General features: G+C 44.1%; 1 long non-coding RNA gene across 1 annotated transcript in view; it reads left to right on the top strand.

Annotated features, from left to right (window-relative positions):
- The first annotated feature begins 18575 nt into the window (after positions 1 to 18575).
- The window catches only part of LOC309705912, a 34070-nt gene continuing 32316 nt past the window's right edge, over positions 18576 to 20329 (top strand). Inside the window, exon 1 of the long non-coding RNA XR_014276629.1 lies at positions 18576 to 18933. This is a non-coding gene — a long non-coding RNA (uncharacterized lncRNA). The remainder of the gene's footprint in view (positions 18934 to 20329) is intronic.

Genomic DNA, 20329 nt, shown 5'->3' with positions numbered 1-20329 from the left:
CCAGATCCACACAGAAATGTAGTGGTTTCTTTATTTACCCGTGCTCCTCCTACCTACCAAGTTTGATCAGATTTGGCTTGGTAGATTTTGGCCAACAAACAGACAAATGGCAGTGATCGCCTACTTCTATTCTCTCCCTGGCAGAGGACGGAAAGAACAAGCCCAGGATCTGAGACACAGGGAGTGTTTCTGTTCACATCAGGCACTGAGAGCTGACTAAACAACCCCCAGAATCACTCCACCATGTATGCTAACATACTTGTATATATATAATGTGATAGTGTCCTTTTCCTAATTGTTGTAGGATACTAGATGTAGTGTTCCTGCTTCCACAACCTGCATTGAATCAGTGTGTTGCAGGTGATACTGATTGTACCATAGTTTAGCCATTTAACACACAGCACACCTTTCAGTTACTGAAGACAAATATTGAATTTACAGTAAATCCCTCAGAACAAACCACAGTATTCATGACATGCTGTGGTTTCCTCCCATACACACCAGAGCACGAGAGCTTAGTGTGGATCCAACTTGGAAAAACACAGTGATGCTCATACAATAGTGGCTTCTTAATTAAAAGTCAAACTCCCCCGAAACACTCATACTGTTGTTTCTTGCACACAAGAAAGCCACAATTCTTCTCACTCCAAGCTTGATGACTAAACTCATTGAAGAGAAAAACATCACATCATCTGCAAATAGTAGAGACAAGATCCTGATGCCATCAAAACAGATGCCCTCTGCCCCCTGGCTCCACCTGGAAATTCTGTGGACCAATCGCTGGCAAATGTTCTACGGATCCAGAGGCTTTCTCACTGACTTTAATGCAGTCTTGTAGAGCCTTGAGAAACTCAGAGCAAATCTCATCCACTGTGAACAGAAAGCCACTTCAACCTTCTGAGTCATCTGATGGTTTGCCAGGTGACTGAACTTCTTGTTCTGTGCGTTTTCCTCTGCCACAGTCCAATGTGCTTTGCTGCTTTTACCTGCCGATAGTTAACCTCCTCAATATAACAGCTGCCTTCACCTCCAGTGTCCACCGTCTGGTTAGGGGATTACCAGCACGGTAAGCACCATCTACCTCGTGACCACAACTCTGCAAGAGTCCAGTGAGGTGTGGATTGGGCACCAGCTGAAGGTGGAGACGTTTGAGAAGCCAAATCCATCTTTTATACAGTCGTCCCTCGTTTATTGTGGGAGTTACGTTCTAAAAATAACCCGCAATAGGTGAAATCCGCAAAGTAGCTAACTTTATATTTTACAATTATTATAGATGTTTTAAGTAAAACCCCTCACTACACACTTTATACACTTTTCTCAGACAGGCATGAACATTTTCACACTTTTCTCTCTTGTTTAAACTCTCAAAGTTCAAACCTTCGTTGAAAAATAAGTCCAGTATTATAGAATGAAACCAAAGGCTCCTGCAGGTGGTCGACAGTGTTGTGTTTGTTGGGGAGAAAACTTACAAACACACAGTACAGCACTTCAGAGTCACGCTGCTAGGATCGAAGATTTATGTGAATTTGACAAACTGAAGGCGTTCTGTACTGTACAGGAGACACGGCACGGAGATTGATTAAAAATGGTCTACAGCCAATCAGGATGCAGAATACAATGCGCTGTGCAAAATTTTTTTTTTTTAAAAATGCATGCAAAATTGCAGAAAAAGAGCGAGGTCGCAAAAGGTGAACCGCATTATAGGGAGGGAGCACTGTATACAGTTTATTTGCTGACTACCTGGTATATATAATTTTGTAATCGTTTCGGGCATCATCTGTGATCTCTGACAAAAGTATACATACATATTGATGTTTCTGAGGTGACTGCTAGAGCTGAACTTATAAAGGTAACCATGTACTGTGAGAAGCTGTGTGTACCACAAACAACAGTAGTGTTTGGTGGATTGTGGTTTATGTGCGATGGTGTGTGCATGGCAAGGATTGTGTCGCCCAGTTTGTTTTTCCAATGAAGCCTTGGGCACATGGAAATAAGATCCATCAGGTGTTTCCACCCAAACAAAATGAATCATTTATTGTGGGCTTTGGTCTTAATGAGATTTGTTGACCATCCATTTTTTGCCTTTGTGCGCTGTGTTTAATGTTGCTTTCACAGCTGCAGAGTGACACACTGCTCTGATTTTCTAGCCATAATTACCACATTATGGTGAACATATTAGCAGACAATTGCCTACTTACCCAGACAGCATCCAATATAAGCATCTATTCACAGGTCTATTTGTATCCATCTGATCAATGTTAATCCAACAATGACTCGATGTTTCCACCTGTAGTGACTCCAGAGAGGAACAGCTTTTTCATGGAGTTCCACTATGACTGTTTTTGATGTTTGTGCTTTTATTCACTTTAATAATTCTTTGTAGGTTTTCATATGGGACATGGTGATTTCATTCAATATGAAAGTCAAATATATTAACTGCAGAAGCTTTAACAGCCATTTCCCTTCTGAGAGCAAATCTTAACAGTTTTGGGGGATTTATCCTGACCAGGAGATCAGCTTTGGCTAACATTAGCTTGTGTGTGGGGAGTGCCAGAGGCTTTGTTCAGACCCGGCAGCTACGTTATGAGTAAATTTCACACAACAAAGTGTTTCTCGTTTGGACAATAATTAGATGTTAAAATCGTTTTTTAAAAATGTCTAGTAGCACATTCAGTGAAACGAGGAACATCACTGAGTACTGAGCACTGACAGTGATGCTGACAGGAGGCCTTTCTGTTTTAGGCAAGATAAAGAACTGACCCTTATTTATCAGACTGTTGAGCCCAGTGGACCAAACTGACCAAACTCTGAGTGATGATTGTTGCGGGATGTCTTTTATGTGCCATCATAAAATAATACAAACTGCTGCAGGAAAAAAAAAATTCTTGGAATGTTTAGTCTTATCAATTTTTAATGAATTTGAACTGAAAGGTTCATAAATGCTTGCTTGCTGTGGTGGATTAGTGTATTCAGGCATTTTCGTGTTGCAAATGAAGGCCACCAACAGCCTATAGAGAAGTTACATCTGCAAACAAAAGGCTGACATTTGGAGCTATGAAAGCATTATGCACTGAAAATGACAGACGCAGCTTAAACGGAATTGCACAGCCTCTTATTGTCCTTTAAACTGGTAAGAGTTGAATGGTGTACAAACTGAAATAACTTTTCTCTGACTGACCACTAAGAAGGATAAAAGCTCAAACTTTTCCACTTGTATGAATCTTATATACAAAGATTGCAGAGTTTGAGAATTGCAGGTGCAATGCTGCCACGTTGCTGTTCATGCAAAACCAACATAAAGAAAGATGCATGAAAAAGAAGGAAAACACCCGATCAGGCTGATATCTCAGCAAAGCGCGTGATAGACATTTCACACGTGGCATCTCCAAAACATTAAACGTTTAGCCACCTAGCTTAATTGTTTACGGCAATTAGGGAATATCACTTTATTCAGTCAAATATTTAGTACGCGGTGTTTGCATGTGTGGGACTCTCGGCTCATACATGCAAACATTTTGGCATCTCTTGTGCCACAAATACATTTTATATATACTTTATTTTACTTAAAATGTGAAACTGTACTGCAGTATTTTTGTCTTTTTATTTTGTATGTCAGTGTGTATTTTTACATCTCATAGTTATGGATGCACTTGTATAAAGTTAGTGTGTGTGTGCGTGTCTGCATTAATCACACCTTGTGTTTTAGAGGTGGGCCTTCTTCTTGCTCCCGTCCATCAACACCTGGGCACCTGAGCTGACTTTACCTGTTACTGATCAGCTGCTCTTTATTTAGGCTGGCGTAAGCCGGCCGCTCGACACCAGATGTTTATTTAACGAACAATTTGTGGGTTTTTCTCTTCTGTGTTTGAATGTTGTCTAACTTTTTTGTGGGAGCTCTCAATTTATCTTTGGCTTCCTTTCTGGGACCTGGGCTGAGAGTTACCTGGGAGTGAGTGACTAAAGTGAAAGGAGGCAGCAGGTATGTTGACGGGAATCTCTTTTAACTGGGAGGTTGAGGATCAGATGGCTTGTTTTTTTCTGCTGCTGCTAACGATCTGAAGTTTCCATTGTCTGCATTTTTTAATCATTCACTGTAAATAAACGCACTGAACATGGACGCTGTGTCGGTATTTTGAGTCAGACATGACACTAGAGCAGGTGTCCCATTACCTCGTTTGTATTTTTATTAGTTTAACTGTGTGCCGGGTGGCGGCCAGGAGCGGAGGCCCTGGCGGACTGACCCCCGGCTGCCAAGACTGGCAATAGGGACATGGAATGTCGCCTCTCTGGTGGGGAAGGAGCCTGAGTTAGTGCGTGAGGTTGAGAGGTACCGGCTAGATATAGTCGGGCTCACCTCTACACATGGCTTGGGCTCTGGAACCAGTCTCCTGGAGAGGGGCTGGACTCTGTCTCAGTCTGGAGTTGCCCCTGGTGAGAGGCGGCGGGCTGGGGTGGGTATTCTAATATCCCCTTGCTGCCGGTACGTTGGGGTTTTTCCCGGTGGACGAGAGGGTTTGTTCCCTGCGCCTTAGGGTCGGGGAATGGGTCCTGACTGTCATCTGCGCTTCTGCGCCGAGTGGCAGTTCGGAGTACCCAGCCTTCTTAGAGTCCCTGGGGGGGGGGGGGGGGGGGGGGGGGGGGGGTGCTGGAAGGTTGTCCCGCTGGGAGACTTCAATGCTCACGTGGGTAACGACAGCGAGACCTGGAGGGGCGTGATTGGGAGGAACGGCCTCCCTGATCTGAACCCGAGCGGTGCTTTGTTATTAGAATTCTGTGCTAATCACAGTTTGGCCATAACGAACACCCTGTTCGAACATAAGAGTGTCCATAAGTGCACGTGGCACCAGGACGCTCTAGGCCGTAGGTCGATGATCGATTTTGTAATCGTATCACCAGACCTGCGACCATATGTTCTGGACACTCGGGTAAAGAGAGGGGCTGAGCTGTCAACTGATCACCACCTGGTGGTGAGTTGGATCAGGTGGCAGGGGAGGACGCTGGACAGACCTGGTGTACCTAAACGCGTAGTGAGGGTGTGCTGGGAACGTCTAGCAGAGGCCCCAGTCTGCGAGATCTTCAACGCACACCTCCGGCAGAGCTTCAACAGCATTCCGAGGGAGACTGGGGACATTGAGTCCGAATGGACCATGTTCAGCGTCTCCATTGCCGAAGCTGCTGCATTGAGCTGCGGCCGCAAGGTGGTTGGTGCCTGCCGTGGTGGTAATCCCCGAACCAAATGGTGGACACCAGAGGTGAAGGGAGCCACCAGGCTGAAGAAGGAGTCCTATTGGGCTTGGTTAGCCTGTGGGACTCCAGAGGCAGCCGACAGGTATCGACAGGCCAAGCAGAATGCGGCTCGGGCAGTGGCTGAAGCAAAAACTCGGGTGTGGGAGGAGTTCGGAGAGGCCATGGAAAAAGACTTTCGGACTGCCTCGAAGAGATTCTGGCAAACCGTCAGGCGTCTCAGGAGGGAAAAGCGGTGCTCTACCTGCACTGTGTATAGTGCTGGCGGAGCGCTGCTGACGTCGACTGAGAAAATTGTCAGGCGGTTGAAGGAATACTTCGAGGACCTCCTTAATCCCACTGACACGTCTTCCGAGGAGGAAGCAGAGTCTGGGGATGAGGGGAATGACCCGCCAATATCCGGGGGCGAGGTCACTGAGGCAGTTAAACAACTCCTTGGTGGCTGAGCCCCTGGTGTTGATGAGGTCCGCCCCGAGTTCCTGAAGGCTCTGGACGTTGTAGGGCTGTCCTGGTTGACACGCCTCTGCAATGTTGCGTGGAGATCAGGGGCAGTACCTGTGGACTGGCAGACCGGGGTGGTGGTCCCCATCTTTAAGAAGGGGGACCGGAGGGTGTGTTCCAACTACAGGGGGATCACACTCCTCAGCCTCCCTGGGAAAGTCTATGCCAGGGTGCTGGAAAGGAGAGTTCGTCCGCTAGTCGAACCTCGGATACAGGAGGAACAATGCGGTTTTCGTCCTGGTCGTGGAACACTGGACCAGCTCTTTATCCTCTCCAGGATACTTGAGGGTGCATGGGAGTTTGCCCAACCAGTCTACATGTGTTTTGTGGACTTGGAGAAGGCATTCGACCGTGTCCCTCGGGGTGTCCTGTGGGAGGTGTTGCGGGAGTATGGGGTGTCTGGCCCATTGCTACGGGCCATTCGATCCCTATACAACCGTTGCAAGAGCTTGGTTCGCATTGCCGGCAATAAGTCGGACTCGTTCCCGGTGGGTGATGGGCTCCGCCAGGGCTGCCCTTTGTCTCCGGTTCTGTTCATAATTTTTATGGACAGGATTTCTAGGCGCAGCCAAGTGGCGGAGGGCTTTCGCTTTGGTGGCCTCAGAATCTCATCTCTGATTTTTGGTGGAGTTCAAGTATCTCGGGGACTTGTTCGCGAGTGATGGGAAAAGGGAGCCAGAGATCGACAGACGGATTGGGGCTGCAGCTGCAGTAATGCGGACGCTGCACCGGTCCGTCGTGGTGAAGAGGGAGCTGAGTGTAAAAGCGAAGCTCTCAATTTACCGGTCGATCTACGTCCCTACCCTCACCTATGGCCACGAGCTGTGGGTAGTGACCGAAAGAACGAGATCGCGGATATAAGCGGCAGAAATGAGCTTCCTCCGAAGGGTGGCTGGCCTCTCCTTTAGAGATAGGGTGAGAAGTTCGGCCATCCGGGAGGGGCTCAGAGTAGAGCCGCTGCTGCTCCACATCGAAAGGAGCCAGCTGAGGTGGTTCGGGCATCTGACAAGGATGCCCTCTGGGCGCCTCCTGGGTGAGGTGTTCCAGGCATGTCCCACCGGGAGGAGGCCCCGGGGCAGACCCAGGACATGCTGGAGAGATTATATCTCTTGGCTGGCCTGGGAACGCCTTGGTATTCCCCCGGATAAGCTGGAGGAGGTGGCTGGGGAGAGGGAGGTCTGGGCCTCTTTGCTTAGGCTGCTGCCCCCGCGACCCGGCCTCGGATAAAGCGGATGAAGATGGATGGATGGATGGATGGATGGATGGATGGATGGATGGATGGATGGATGGATGGATGTTTGGAATCTAAACAATATTGTCATGGTCCTGAGTCTGAGGACTCAGTGTTTTGTGTTTCCTTATGCTTTCGTTCATTCCGAGTGTGTTTTCTGTTGTGATTTTGCCATTTGTTAGGTTTCTGTTCTTTGCCTGCTTGCTCCCACTTCTCTGTGTTCCCTCTGTCTGTCCATGGTGTTATTGTGTCTGCTCATGAGTCTGCCTGTAAAGTTCAGTGTCCTGTCTGGTTCTCTGTGTCTGTTAGTTTCCTGTTTTATTCTGAAAGTTCATGTCTCATGTCAGTGTGTTCAGTTTTACCTCTCCCCTCTCTCGTTAGCCTAATTGCTCCCAGCTGTGTCTCCCTCCTGTGGCCCATTCCCTGATTACTCCCCGTGTATTTAAGCCCTGTGTTTTCCTGTGCTCTCTGTCGCGTCGTCTGTTTAACTCCATGTCTGTCTGCACCATTCTGTGTAACCTGGTGTTCAGTCTGCGTCTCTCTGCCATCTTTCATTGTGTATTTTGTTTGGTTTAAGTTGAGTTCTTTAGTTTTCCCCAGTTTAGGTTGGTTTACTCCCTGCTCTACTCCTCCTGTTTTTGTCACCTTATCACCTCTGCAAATAAACATTCACTCGCACCCCAGTCAGTGCCTGCATCTTGGGTCCTTTTCTCAATTCACCACACGACTGCTGTGCAGCCGTGACAAATATAATAAAGAAAAACACACATTTGTTCTTTTGGATTCTAGAAATGTGCTGTAGTGCATATTGAATAATATGCTCAAGTTATTCTTGTCCAGTTTCATACAAATCATTACCTGTGACCTACTCCCGCGTAGTGTTTATGCTAAATACAATAGCACTCCCTCCAAAGTAAATATTACCCAGAGTGCTTCTTGTTGTTATCCTTGGATTCATTGCAAAGCTCACTCTATATTTTATCAGTCTGTACGATATGTGTTCCAACTTACAGCATTGTTTAATTTGCTATGTTTAATTTTTTCAGTCTCATTGCTGCATGTGTGTAAAATCGAGCCGTGCTGTCTGCCTTCACCAACATTTGAGAAAAATGGATCGTCCTAAAGAGGTCATTGACTCTGAGTGTTGGACTCTAACAGGATGCCACCTTTGCAAAAAGTCAGTTTGTGACTTCTTCCCTCCAACGTATTCAACAATCAGCTGTAAGTGATTGCAAAGTGGGAGCATTTAGAAACTGCAGCAGCTGAGCCTTGAGGTGAGAGACCATGTAAGTTTCAGAGCATGCTCACCAAATGTTGCATATCAGCACAGAAAACTGCGAGCTTTGTTACAGGACTCTGGTCTTTAAGTATGTTTAAGTAGTGTGCAGTGTCATGATCATTTTGAAGAAAACAAAAAACATTTCCCCGTCTTGCACTGGAAATACACTGTACTATTGTGGGACGGCCCACATTATGGAGTAGATTACTTTCTATTTTCTATATAAATTTTTTTACATCTTTGTTTGATATTCACTGTGCTGATGTGGATGATGAATGTTCTATAATGGAATTTCCTATTATCCCGCCATTATAAATGTAATAAAGATTGACTGTACAAGAAACTCCTTATTACCTGCAAGTTAGGTAAGTCACTCCATCTTATATTATTACAAGATCACAAGATGAAGAAATGTTGTCTGTTTTTCCACAAAGTTATCAAGAAATGATGCAGTATTTAAATAATTTGTCTCCTTTCCTGTAAAATACATAAAATTTCTTGAATTTAAAAAAAAAAAGGTGAAACTGGAACAATGATTATTTATTTGTTTCCTGTAAAAACCTGACTTATCCCCACATTATAGTGTGTCAACCTCTAAATATTTGTAGGTACATTAGAAATAAAACACCCTGAAATTTGTTTTCATCACAGGGGAATCGGGCTCGAGTCGTATTATGAAGTCTTACTAGAGTTCCTATGACTGAGCTGGTCCTGTACATATAATGTGTAGGTGGTCCATCACAATAACACCTCTTTGCAGAAATAATCAGAAATCACAGGAAGTGTGGGAAAACTCTGACAGCACCAGATAATGATGCGGTCAGACTAATAGAACAGACATTTACCAATATACAACAATGACCATTAGAAAGGAGCACTGGAAAACCAGCTAATAATATCCCAGCGGCAGAAACTGTGTCTCAGTTCCAGCTGTGAAGTGTGAGTCTGACTAAAACTCATTTCATGAATCATGTCAGGATCCACCGACATGTGCTGAGGTCTCTCTGACTTTCTCTTCTATTCTCTGCAAAAGTCTTGAAGCCCAAAAGGCAAATATAAAAAAAATGAATAAAAACTTTAACTTTCTGGGGTCGTGAGTGCCGTTCTCATTCAGCTGCCACTAGGGTCATGTACACAGATATATACAATACAGTGGCTGTTTTTCCCTGAAACATTGTCTGAGGCAACAACTGGAGACCTGCTAACGAGTTTAGTTACTTTCTTTTCACATATTTGACATTCACTGTACAAAAGCATTTCCAGACTGCCTACAGAATGTGTGCATGTGTATATAACCTTGATGCTAGGAGATTTATAAAGCATTTCATATATGAAATAAAAGTTTATCAAATAAAAGTTGCAGTTTGTTCACCTGTTTACGCAGGACTGTAAGCTGTCATCTGTGAGGCGTGAGCGGTGTTTGTTTTTAACATAGTTCACGGTGGAGAACAGCTGCTGACATAATGTGGATCCGAAGATCCATAATTGGCCTACCTGGGTTTGAAAGTCTCGATAAATGCACGGCGTTTCAGCGGGTACACCGGCTTCCGCGAGTGTGACGCTTATTTTGAGCGATGAAAAAATAATAGAATATAATTTTATTTTTATATTTCTAGAACTACAAGTTAATAAAGAACTAAGATAAATAAAATACACTTCAGCTAAATACTTCTAATTTATTTTCCCAAAACACGCAGAGCTGCACTATAAGGACTAAAGAGCCGCAGGTTGCCGACCCCTGGCTTAGACCATTCAATGACCTTGATGCGATCGTGGCTCAAGAGTTGGGCGTTCATCTTGTAATCAGAAGATTGCTGGTTCGAGCCCCGGCTCTGACAGTCTCGGTCGTTGTGTCTTTGGGCAAGACACTTCACCTGTTGCCTACTGGTGGTGGTCAGAGGGCCCGATGGCGCCAGTGTCCGGCAGCCTCGCCTCTGTCAGTGCGCCCCAGGGTTGCTGTGGCTGCAATGTAGCTGCCATCACCAGTGTGTGAATGTGTGGATGACTGAATGTAGTGTAAAGCGCTTTGGGGTCCATAGGGACTAAGTAAAGCGCTATACAAATACAGGCCATTTACCATTTGATGTGCTTCTTTTCAGCCTTGATGATGTCTTTTAGGTGCTTGTCATGCTAAAAGACCCGCCCACAGCCCGACTTCAGTGTTCTGGCTGAGGGAGGAAGGTTTCCTTCCAAGATCGTACGTAGCCCTGTCCGTTGGTCTCTCGATGCAGTGAAGTCATCCTGTATCCTCAGCAAAACAGCCTCATCTCGTCACGTTTGCACCTCCATGTTGGACTGTGGGGATGGTGCTCCTTGGGTCATACTCAGGGCATGAGCTCGATTTTGGTTTTATCTGACCACTTTGTCATGTCGTCAGATGTTCAGTGGCTCAACCACCACCTTTCTCAAGCTCATCCTCAATCCATGAGGCAAGATCTTGGATGGAACTCCAGCCTGAGGGGCACTGATAGTCATTTTATATTCTTCCATTTCTAAATTTTATATGGTGCTTTTCTAAGTATTTTATACAACATTAACCCAACCACGTTTTTCTATACACAAGTGCCTTCTGTCTGACATTCTCACACATTCAATGCGGAGGAAAGCAACTTGCCCAATCGAACCAACAACTTTCAACTAGTAGATAACTTGCATCACCTCTTGAGCTAAACTTCCATTTCTGATTAATCATGTCAACAGTCACCTTCTCAGCAAGCTTCTTGCAGATGGTATCATCGCCTGTTCCAGCCATGTGCAGGTCTACAACCATCAGTCATCCTTTGACCACTTGCCTGTGGTGGTGGAGAGGTTGGAACGGAAGAAATATGATTTATATACATAACAAGCTGAGATCAGGAGTATCTTTGATTGACTTATTGATACTGTATCATGTACTTATTTCACTCAGTGACATGTAAATCAGTTCATAACTTTCATATAATGTGTTTTTGTGGGTTTTTGCATGTTTTTGTGTGTTTTCAGTTGATATTTTGTCCCTCTTCATTAAATTGAAACTACCATAAAAATTAGACACTGTTCATTTCTTTGACAATGAGGAAACTTACAGATTTATGCAGTGGATAACAGTGTATAATAAAGTGGAGGAAATGTATTTTTTTTACTTTAGTCAAAGCTGAGTGACAATGATATATTCTTTCTAATCAGAAATATGAAGATCACAGAAACGGTGGCAAGGCGAGAATGAAAAAGTCCCCGTTACACCAGGCAGGTGTTCAGCTGCAGTTATAAGCCCTCGGTGTGATGTATTACTGGTGATGTATTACTGCAGGGAGCCCGTAGCCACTGTGTCACTAAGTCACTCTGAAATTTCAGTGAACTGCAGGTTTTAAAAAACTGCCCGAGTCCTGTCAGCTATGCAGTGTCTGTTTAAATTGGAGCTCAAAAATTTAAAAAATGAAATTAAAAAACTGCATATTTTCAGTGATGTGATGGGTGATGTGTGTGGACCCACTGCATGAGTCAGATCTCTAACATGAGGGGACGGGTCAGCAGAGGTGGGAAAGAGACGCACACCAACACTGAAGACAGACAGACAAAAAAAACCTCTCAGTCCTCTGAGTGCAATGTTCTGAAAGCTCTCAGTTTCTAAACTGTGTGACACCTGACAAAGAGTTTTAAATCCCCGGTCATAGTCCAAAAGTCCGACTAATCTAATGGCAAATTAATCCCCAAAAGACGAGAAAAGCTCATTAAAACGTTTCGTCTTTAAATATCAACTAACAGAGTGTAATGTCAAGAGTGTAATGTTTTTTCAGCTAAAGCTCGGAGCGGCTGGGAGTCCTGCAGGACGCTGTTATGAATCTAATGCTGTTTCTTCACTTGGCCCACTGAGGCTGTTTCATTTGTTGTGTGAAATCCCAAAAAACAGCACATTAGGGAAGCGAACACATTTTGGGAAGTCCACATTTTTATGCATTTTTCTCGATTTTCTTGGCAAATTTATCAATCAATCAATCAATACTTTATTTATATAGCACATTTAGAGACCAGAGGTACAACAAAGTGTTTCTCAATAGTAAAATATGAAATAAAATTAATTACATATGGGTACGATAGTAGAGTACAAATACAGTAACAGTACTATGTGTTGTATGTTCACCAGTATGATAATGATGAAGCAGTAATCTCAGTTAACGTGGTTTTATTAACCAGCACAGCAGCAGAGAACTTACATGCTTGGATTCAATAACGGAATGGCGCCTATACCACTCAAGACATACACACACCTACACGGAGGTACGGCAAGCGGATTAGGACAAAATACCAAACTAACAGCAGGTTATCTACATCCCCCTTCTTTAGTACATCCCCAACCGGACATAAAGTTTAATGCATACTGAATAATAATAATCACAGCATAAAAGGTGACATACGCTGACCCTTAGGAACATTTAAATTTGCAACCAGATGGAAGAAATAAACATGGCAAGAATATCATTTTGCTGTATAAAGTTAAATATGATTACTACTGAAAATCACCTCAAACAGAATTTAACTTGAAGCATTGACATCAGTTACTGATGGCTCAAACATCAAACCTGAAAATGTTCTGTGTTTTAACTAGTACCCAATTAATCCTTATATCTTGGATTTGGTTTGCACACACGACCAAAGCGTGTCCTGTAAACACCATCACTCTTGGAAGGTCTTGGAGAATGCAAAACATCAGAAGAGCTCTCAACATGAGTGCTGTCTTTAAACTGTTCTACATCATTGTTTTCACCCACAACCTGCAGTCCATCATAATGATGATGATCAGTGTCTTTCTGAACAGTAACAGGCTCAGACACAGGCAATACGTGTCTGCGATTTCTCCTGTAAGTGTTTCCATCTGACTGTACCAGGTAGGATCTAGGTTCTTTACAAAGTTTCTTCACCACACCTGTGCGGTCATAACCCTGTGGGGTCTGTAACCTCACTACTTGTCCTTCGTTGAGAGGTGGAAGTGGTCGGCTGGATCTGTCATAACAGACCTTCTGAGTCAGTCTCTTGTTGAGTAGTTGGGCTTTCACTCTCTCAGATTCAAGGTGTTGTGGTTCGAGCAGTTTGGTTGTGATTGGGAGCGTAGTTCGAGTCTGTCTGGATAGAAGTCGTTCTGCAGAGGAACCCAGGTTCACATCACGTGGAACACGTGGGTCCTTAGGGACTAGAAAAGCGCTATACAAATGCAGGCCATTTACCATTACCATTCCTGAGGTTCAGCAGGTTGAGAAATACATCAGTGCCATCTCTGTGTGACTTCTCTATCAGCTGTTTAGCACTGCGCACTGCTCTCTCAGCAAGCCCATTGGATTGAGGATACTCTGGACTGCTGGTGACATGTTGAAAGTCCCACTGTGAAGCGAAGTCTTTGAAACGCTGGCTTGTAAACTGCCTGCCATTGTCTGAGATCAGAGTGTGTGGAGCACCATGAACTGAGAAGTGTCTTTTCAGCTTTTTGATGACTGTCGCTGATGTCAAATCCTTTAGCAGGTCAATCTCAAACCAGCCTGAGTATGAGTCGACTACTACTAAATAGTGCTGACAGTGCCACTCAAAGATATCTGTAGCCACAGTTGACCAAGGAAGCTCTGGAACTTCATGCAGATGAAGGGGCTCTTTTTGTTGATGAGGTTTAGTGCTGTTACACACCGAGCAGGAAGTAACTGTTTGTTCAATATCTCTTGACATGAACGGCCAGAAGACGATCCCCCGTGCTCTTCGCTTGGTAGCTTCTACGCCGGGATGTCCTCTGTGCATGATGGTGATGTAGTCTCCTTGCAGTGATTTTGGGATCACAGCTTTGGAACCTTTAAGAATGATGCCATCATCCACAATCAGCTCATCCCTGAAAGGAAAATATGGATGAACTGCTGTGGGAAGGTTGTGGAGTCGTTGTGGCCAACCATGTTTGATGAACGAGCTGAGCGCTTGCAGTGTTTCATCCTCAGCTGTGTGTCCTTTAAGTTCCTCCAGGCGTGAAGAAGAGATGCAGCTCACCGTCATGACATCAAAGTTGTCCTCTTCTTCAGGCTGCTGGAAAGTGGAGCTGTTGGGAGCACGAGACAGTGTGTCAGCCAGATACATGTGTTTTCCACATTTATATGTGAGGGTGATGTTGTATTTTTGGAGCCTTAACAACATCCTCTGTAATCTGGCTGGTGCAGCGTGAATAGGTTTCTTTAGTATGGTGACCAGTGGCTGATGGTCTGTTTCTACGACCACAGGCTTGCCATATATGTAGTCATGAAACTTTGTACATGCGAAAACAACAGCCAGCAGCTCCTTTTCTATCTGAGCATATCTGGTTTCAGTGTCTGTCAGAGTACGTGAAGCATATGCCACAGGTCGCCCTTCCTGTAAGCAAGCTGCACCAAGACCATACTGTGATGAATCGCACGTTAGTGTCACAGGTTTGCTGACATCATAATATGACAGAACAGGTGGATTAGACATGTGCTCTTTAAGTGCTTTGAACGCAGTCTGATGCTGTGTGTCCCACATCCACTCGCTGTCCTTGTGTGTGAGCTGTCGCAGAGGAGCTGACAGATGGCTGAAGTTTGGAATGAATTTTCCAAGATAATTGACCATCCCCAGGAACCTCTGCAGGGCTTGGACATCTGTTGGAACTGGCATCTCTTTGATTGCGGCTGTTTTGGAAGGGTCTGCTTTAAGCCCCTCGCTTGTGAAAATGTGTCCGACATAACTGACCTGATTCAGCCGGAATTTGCACTTTAATGGGTTTAGTCGCAGGTTTACTTCTCTGGCACGATCAAGGACTTTTCTCAGGTTGTCGTCATGTTCTTTCATGGTTCTTCCGCCGATGAGTATATCATCAACAATGATGGCACATGGATGGATACCCAGCGAATATCTGCTCCATGGCTCTCTGAAACACCTTGCTGGCAGCGTTAAGACCAAAAGGCATTCTGAGGAACCTGTAACGACCAAAACAAGTGCTGAAGGTGGTTAGCATGGATGATTTTTGATCCAATGACACCTGCCAAAAAGAGTTCTTAGCATCCAAAACAGAGAACACAGTAGCATTTGACATTATTGCAGCCACTTCTTCTACTGTGCGCATGGGATGGTGTGGTCTTTTCAGAGCAGTGTTTAAATCTCGAGGATTTATGCATATCCTGATTTCATCTTTGCCCTTCTTGTTGGTGGCTACCATGGAAGACACCCAGTCCGTCGGCTCTGAGACGGGAGTAATGACGCCTAATTTCTCCATCCTGACCAGCTCTGCCTTGACCCTGTCTTTCATGGCCAAAGGGATGCGATGTGCTGGGCGAACAACTGGTTTCACATCTGGGTTCAGTGTCATGCGATAGGTGACTGGCAACCTCCCAAGCTCATCAGAAAATAAGTCGCTGTATTCTGTGATAAGCTGTTGTGACAGGTCATCTGCAGACATGCTCAATTGGTGGACGTCATTGCTGAATGATACAAGTCCCATTTCTCTGCATGCACATAGTCCAAGTATTGGCTGAACATCTTCATTAATAACAAAGAATGATAGCACATGTGGCTGCCCATGCAGAAAACACTGCAGCTTAATTACACCTGAGGTTTGAATCTTGCTGCCTCCAAATGCTACTAGGTTAACGGACTTGGGGTGTGCTTTCATTTGTTTATCTGCTCTTATAATGTTAACCGTTTTCTTGGGAAGCACATTACATTTAGCACCTGTGTCCACCTTCATTTCAACAGGAATCCCATTAATCTGCACGGTGACAAAAACTTCCTCTTTGTGTTCCACATCCACATCAGTCGCATGGATTGCATATTGCAGATTTACACCATCAACGTAGAATGTGTCGTCTCCGCTGTCATCAGCTTGGTCTGGTTCCACATGATGAACTGACTTTCTGTGTCTTGCTACGTTTTGGGTAGGCCGAACAGCTCTGCACCGTTTCTTAAAGTGATTCCACTTTTTGCATGCATGACACTGCTGCCCAAAAGCTGGACATTTGCTCTTTTTTGCAGCATGAGCACCCCCACAGTTAGTACAGTTAGTGACATGCTGTGTTTCAGACCTGTCTCCTTGTATTTTCTTGTTATCTCCTCTGTGCTTTCTCGTAAATGTGGGCTGGAGCACATCAACATTTGATGCAGATTGTTGAGGAAAAGCAAGTGTTTTATTATGCTCTTCAGTCATTTCATGAATCTGGCAGACAGATATGGCTTTTGCTAGCGTTAAATCACTATCACGCAGTAGCACTTTCCTTAAATTGTCATTGTTGATGCCACAAACTAGTCTGTCTCTTATTAGTTCTTCACTCAGATCACCAAATCTGCAGCTTTTTGCTTTAATCCGTAAATCACTTACATAGGATTCAACAGTCTCGCCAGTCCTCTGATTCTGCGTGTTGAACTTGTGTCTTTCCATCGTGACATTGGTTTGAGGGCTGCACGTTTCTCTGAATTTCCTTTTGAGGCACTCAGGATCCTCCTTCGATTCTGCAGGAATGAGGACTCGTCCTCCCTCGCCGGGCTCTCTCACTTCTGGCGCGTAAACAAAAGACCGCTCCCGTTCTATAGCTTCGGGACCTGCTAAGTTGAGCAATATGTAGGCTTGTGTGCGCGCTGGCTTGTCAGAGTGTGCCGCCGCTATAAAAATGTCATACTCTTGCTCAAAAATGCGCCAATTTTCAGCAACATTACCATCGAAAACAAGTGGGTCGGGCCTCCTGAATCCTTCCGCCATGTTGTCTGCAGTCCGGATACAAAAAACGCACCCACAAAATAGACTTGAGACGGGGAGAAAAAAAAACAAAAACACCGTCAACTACGAAGTACGTGTTCCGTCGCTTCTGACACCATGTTGTATGTTCACCAGTATGATAATGATGAAGCAGTAATCTCAGTTAACGTGGTTTTATTAACCAGCACAGCAGCAGAGAACTTACATGCTTGGATTCAATAACGGAATGGCGCCTATACCACTCAAAACATACACACACCTACACGGAGGTACGGCAAGCGGATTAGGACAAAATACCAAACTAACAGCAGGTTATCTACACTATGTTAAAACAAATATTTCACTCCTAGTGTAAAAGTTAGCTAAAATCAACACAGAAATATCAACTGGAAAAACCCAGTAACACAATAGGTTAAAATTACATACAGATGCAATAAAAGTACAAAGTGTACATGTGATAAATCACTAACTAACTGAAAATACTAAATCAAATAAGTTTTCAATCGTGTTTTAAAAGATTGAATAAATTCGCGAATATCAGCTGGAAGACTGTTCCAGAGGTTCGGTGCAGCAATGGCAAAGGCACGATCACCTCTGGTTTTCAGCCGGGACCGAGGTTGCACCAAGAGCATTTGACTCGATGATCGAAGTGCTCTCCTAGGAGTATGCAGGCTGAGAAGTTCAGTTAAATAGCACAGCACAATATTATTTACGATTTTGAATGTAAGCAATAAAATCTTAAAATCAATCCGATATTTGATGTGCAGCCAGTGTAGGTCAGCAAGGATCGGGGTAATAGAATCAAACCTTCTAGTACCAGTTAAAAGGCGTGCCGCTGCATTTTGGACAAGTTGCAGTTTATGAAGAAGGGCAGATTGGAGGTCCAGGTAAAAGGAGTTGTAGTAGTCTAATCTTGAAGTAACAGAGGCATGGATACGTTTTTTCAAGATCCATTCGCAGTATGTAAGGCTTAGCCTTAGAGATTTGTCGTAGTTGGTAAAAGCTAGACTAGAGAGGACACTTGTTTATCAAGTTTAAAGGAACTGTCCAAAGGAACACCCAAGTTACGTACTGTATCAGAGAGGGAGGTAGCAAAGGGCCCAAATATATCGGCTAATTGTCCCCGAGGGATGTGGCTATGAAAGACAATAATTTCAGTTTGCTTTTCTGAGTTACTGGATAACCAGCCTTTGAACTCCCTCATACAATCAAGAAAGCAGCGTAGTGAAGATGGGGTATCATCGGTCAGACAAAAATAGATTTGAATATCATCAGCATAAAAATGAAAAGAAATGTTATATTTGTCAAATATAGAGCACAAGGGTAGCATGTACAATGAGAACAACATAGGGCCCAGAACAGACCCCTGGGGGACACCACAACGAAAAGGGGTAACAGAAGAAGAGTAGCTCCCCATCGTAACAGAAAAGGACCTACCCAAAAGATACAATTTAAAGCATTCAAGGGCGTTTCCTTTAATGCCTACTGAATATTTATGAAAGTTTTTGCTGATAACACTGGATATGAAAGCATCGCTGTCCTGCACCTTTGGTTTTACTAGTTTTTAGAGATTTCAGTTCTTGTTCATTGTAGTGTCTGTTTTGTTCTTGCTTTGGTTATCATCTACATTCTACATTCTTTTGAGTCTTTAGTGCTCAATCTAGTTTTTTGTTTGTTTATTTGCAGTGTTGGGACTAACGCGTTATTAAGTAACGCGTTACAGTAACTACGTTATTATTGTGGTAACGAGCACGGTAACTAGTTATTATGCCAAAATCAGGAACGCGTTACTCGTTACTGGGATTTAGATAGGGTCGTTACTCGTTACTTCGTGTGGTGGCTATCGCGGAGCTTCCACAGATTCAGTAACATTAGCAAGTGGTGGAGGCCAGCAGGTGGATGAAGGAAAAGGGACGCAGAAGGAAAAGAGACCCGAGGCGGCCGCCGGTCCAAGTGTGAACTGAACTTCAGGTAAGAAGTTATGACCTGCAGTCTCTCTGGGTCAGATATAAACCAAGTTTAGTTGGAGTTTATTTTCGTTATTCTGACTTTTTCCGTACTGCGTGCTAGCTAGCATGACGGAGTTTCTATACAGCTGGGTGGTGCTATGAAGTTAATGATGTTGAACTTTATTTTGTTCATAAGTTATTAGAGTTGCCAACCATCCCGTCTGGTATTCAGAGAAAATATTACGCGTTTCTTATTGAGGTGAAAAGGAACAGTTTGTCCCGTAATTCAGCTACAATGAAAAAGACACAAAGCTGGAGTTATTCTGTCTTTGCTGCACAGCTGCCTCTTCTTCTTTCATTCTCCCCCCTCCCTCTCCCGTTTCTGCTTCAATCATGAAAACTGATCAATGATCAGCTGATCGTCTCTCTTGTTTGTTTATCGCTCACTTTGCGCCGAAAGAGGAAACCAGCGGATGTCACGCTAAACAACAGCAGCACGTTTAAGCTTGATCAGCTGTTGTTAGAATTTATTTAATATTAATTTCTAGTATCAGCTGATGTTTGCTGGAGACACGGCTGCAAAAAAGCTGCTGGTCATGATGTCGGTTTGGATTGTGGTAAGAGGGACACATGAAGATGAAACCAGGAGATGTCCTTACTGGATCATCCGAGCTGTGATGGAGAAACAGGTTTACCTTTTAGGTGACATAAATGAGTTGAAGGGAAGTTATCAACTGTTTCTGAGAGACAAATAACACCAGGATCCTTTTTTAGGTAGCTGACAGCTGGTAACTGTGCAGGGGCAGATCTAGCAAAGTGTTGCCAGGGGTCCATGTAGGGCATTAACAGGGAGAGGGGGGCACAAAGAAATACTTTTCTTTCTTATTCTCATTTAAAATGTCTCGCTTTTAAAAAAATAATTATCTGAATCTTACAACAAACGATTGATAGATTGATGCATATATACCATCAGAACAGTGTACATCACTGTCACAACAGCGTTTGTTTTCATTCAAAGGCTTTATGATTTTTCCTATAATGGTGGGCTGGTCTCTAGTCAAAATGCCCGGGCCAATTTTCTGTCCCAGTCCAGCCCTGTATGCAGCTCATCTGCAGTCTGGTGTTACCTACATCTTCCTACTCAGAAGGCAGAATTTCCGAGTTCTGAGTACAATCAAAAGCACCACGACTGCAGTTTTTGTGTTGGATGTAAAAGGCGCACATGACGCTGTGACGTAGGCTAGAATCATGGCAGCAGTCAATGACGGTCCAGGCGTGGGATTTCTCTCGTGGAAATATGCACATTATCTTTTCCTTTCTATTGGTAGGTGGCACAGTGCACTGTGGCAAGTAAGCAAGCTAGAAGACTGGCAAAGTTATGGAAGCAACACATTAACAAGAGAAGTCTGAGTAAAACC

Source organism: Aulonocara stuartgranti (assembly GCF_965226115.1).
Source record: "Aulonocara stuartgranti genome assembly, chromosome: 1".
Taxonomy (NCBI): domain Eukaryota; kingdom Metazoa; phylum Chordata; class Actinopteri; order Cichliformes; family Cichlidae; genus Aulonocara; species Aulonocara stuartgranti.
The sequence above is the reverse complement of the archived record's forward strand: the minus strand, read 5'-3'. Positions and strand labels throughout refer to the sequence as shown.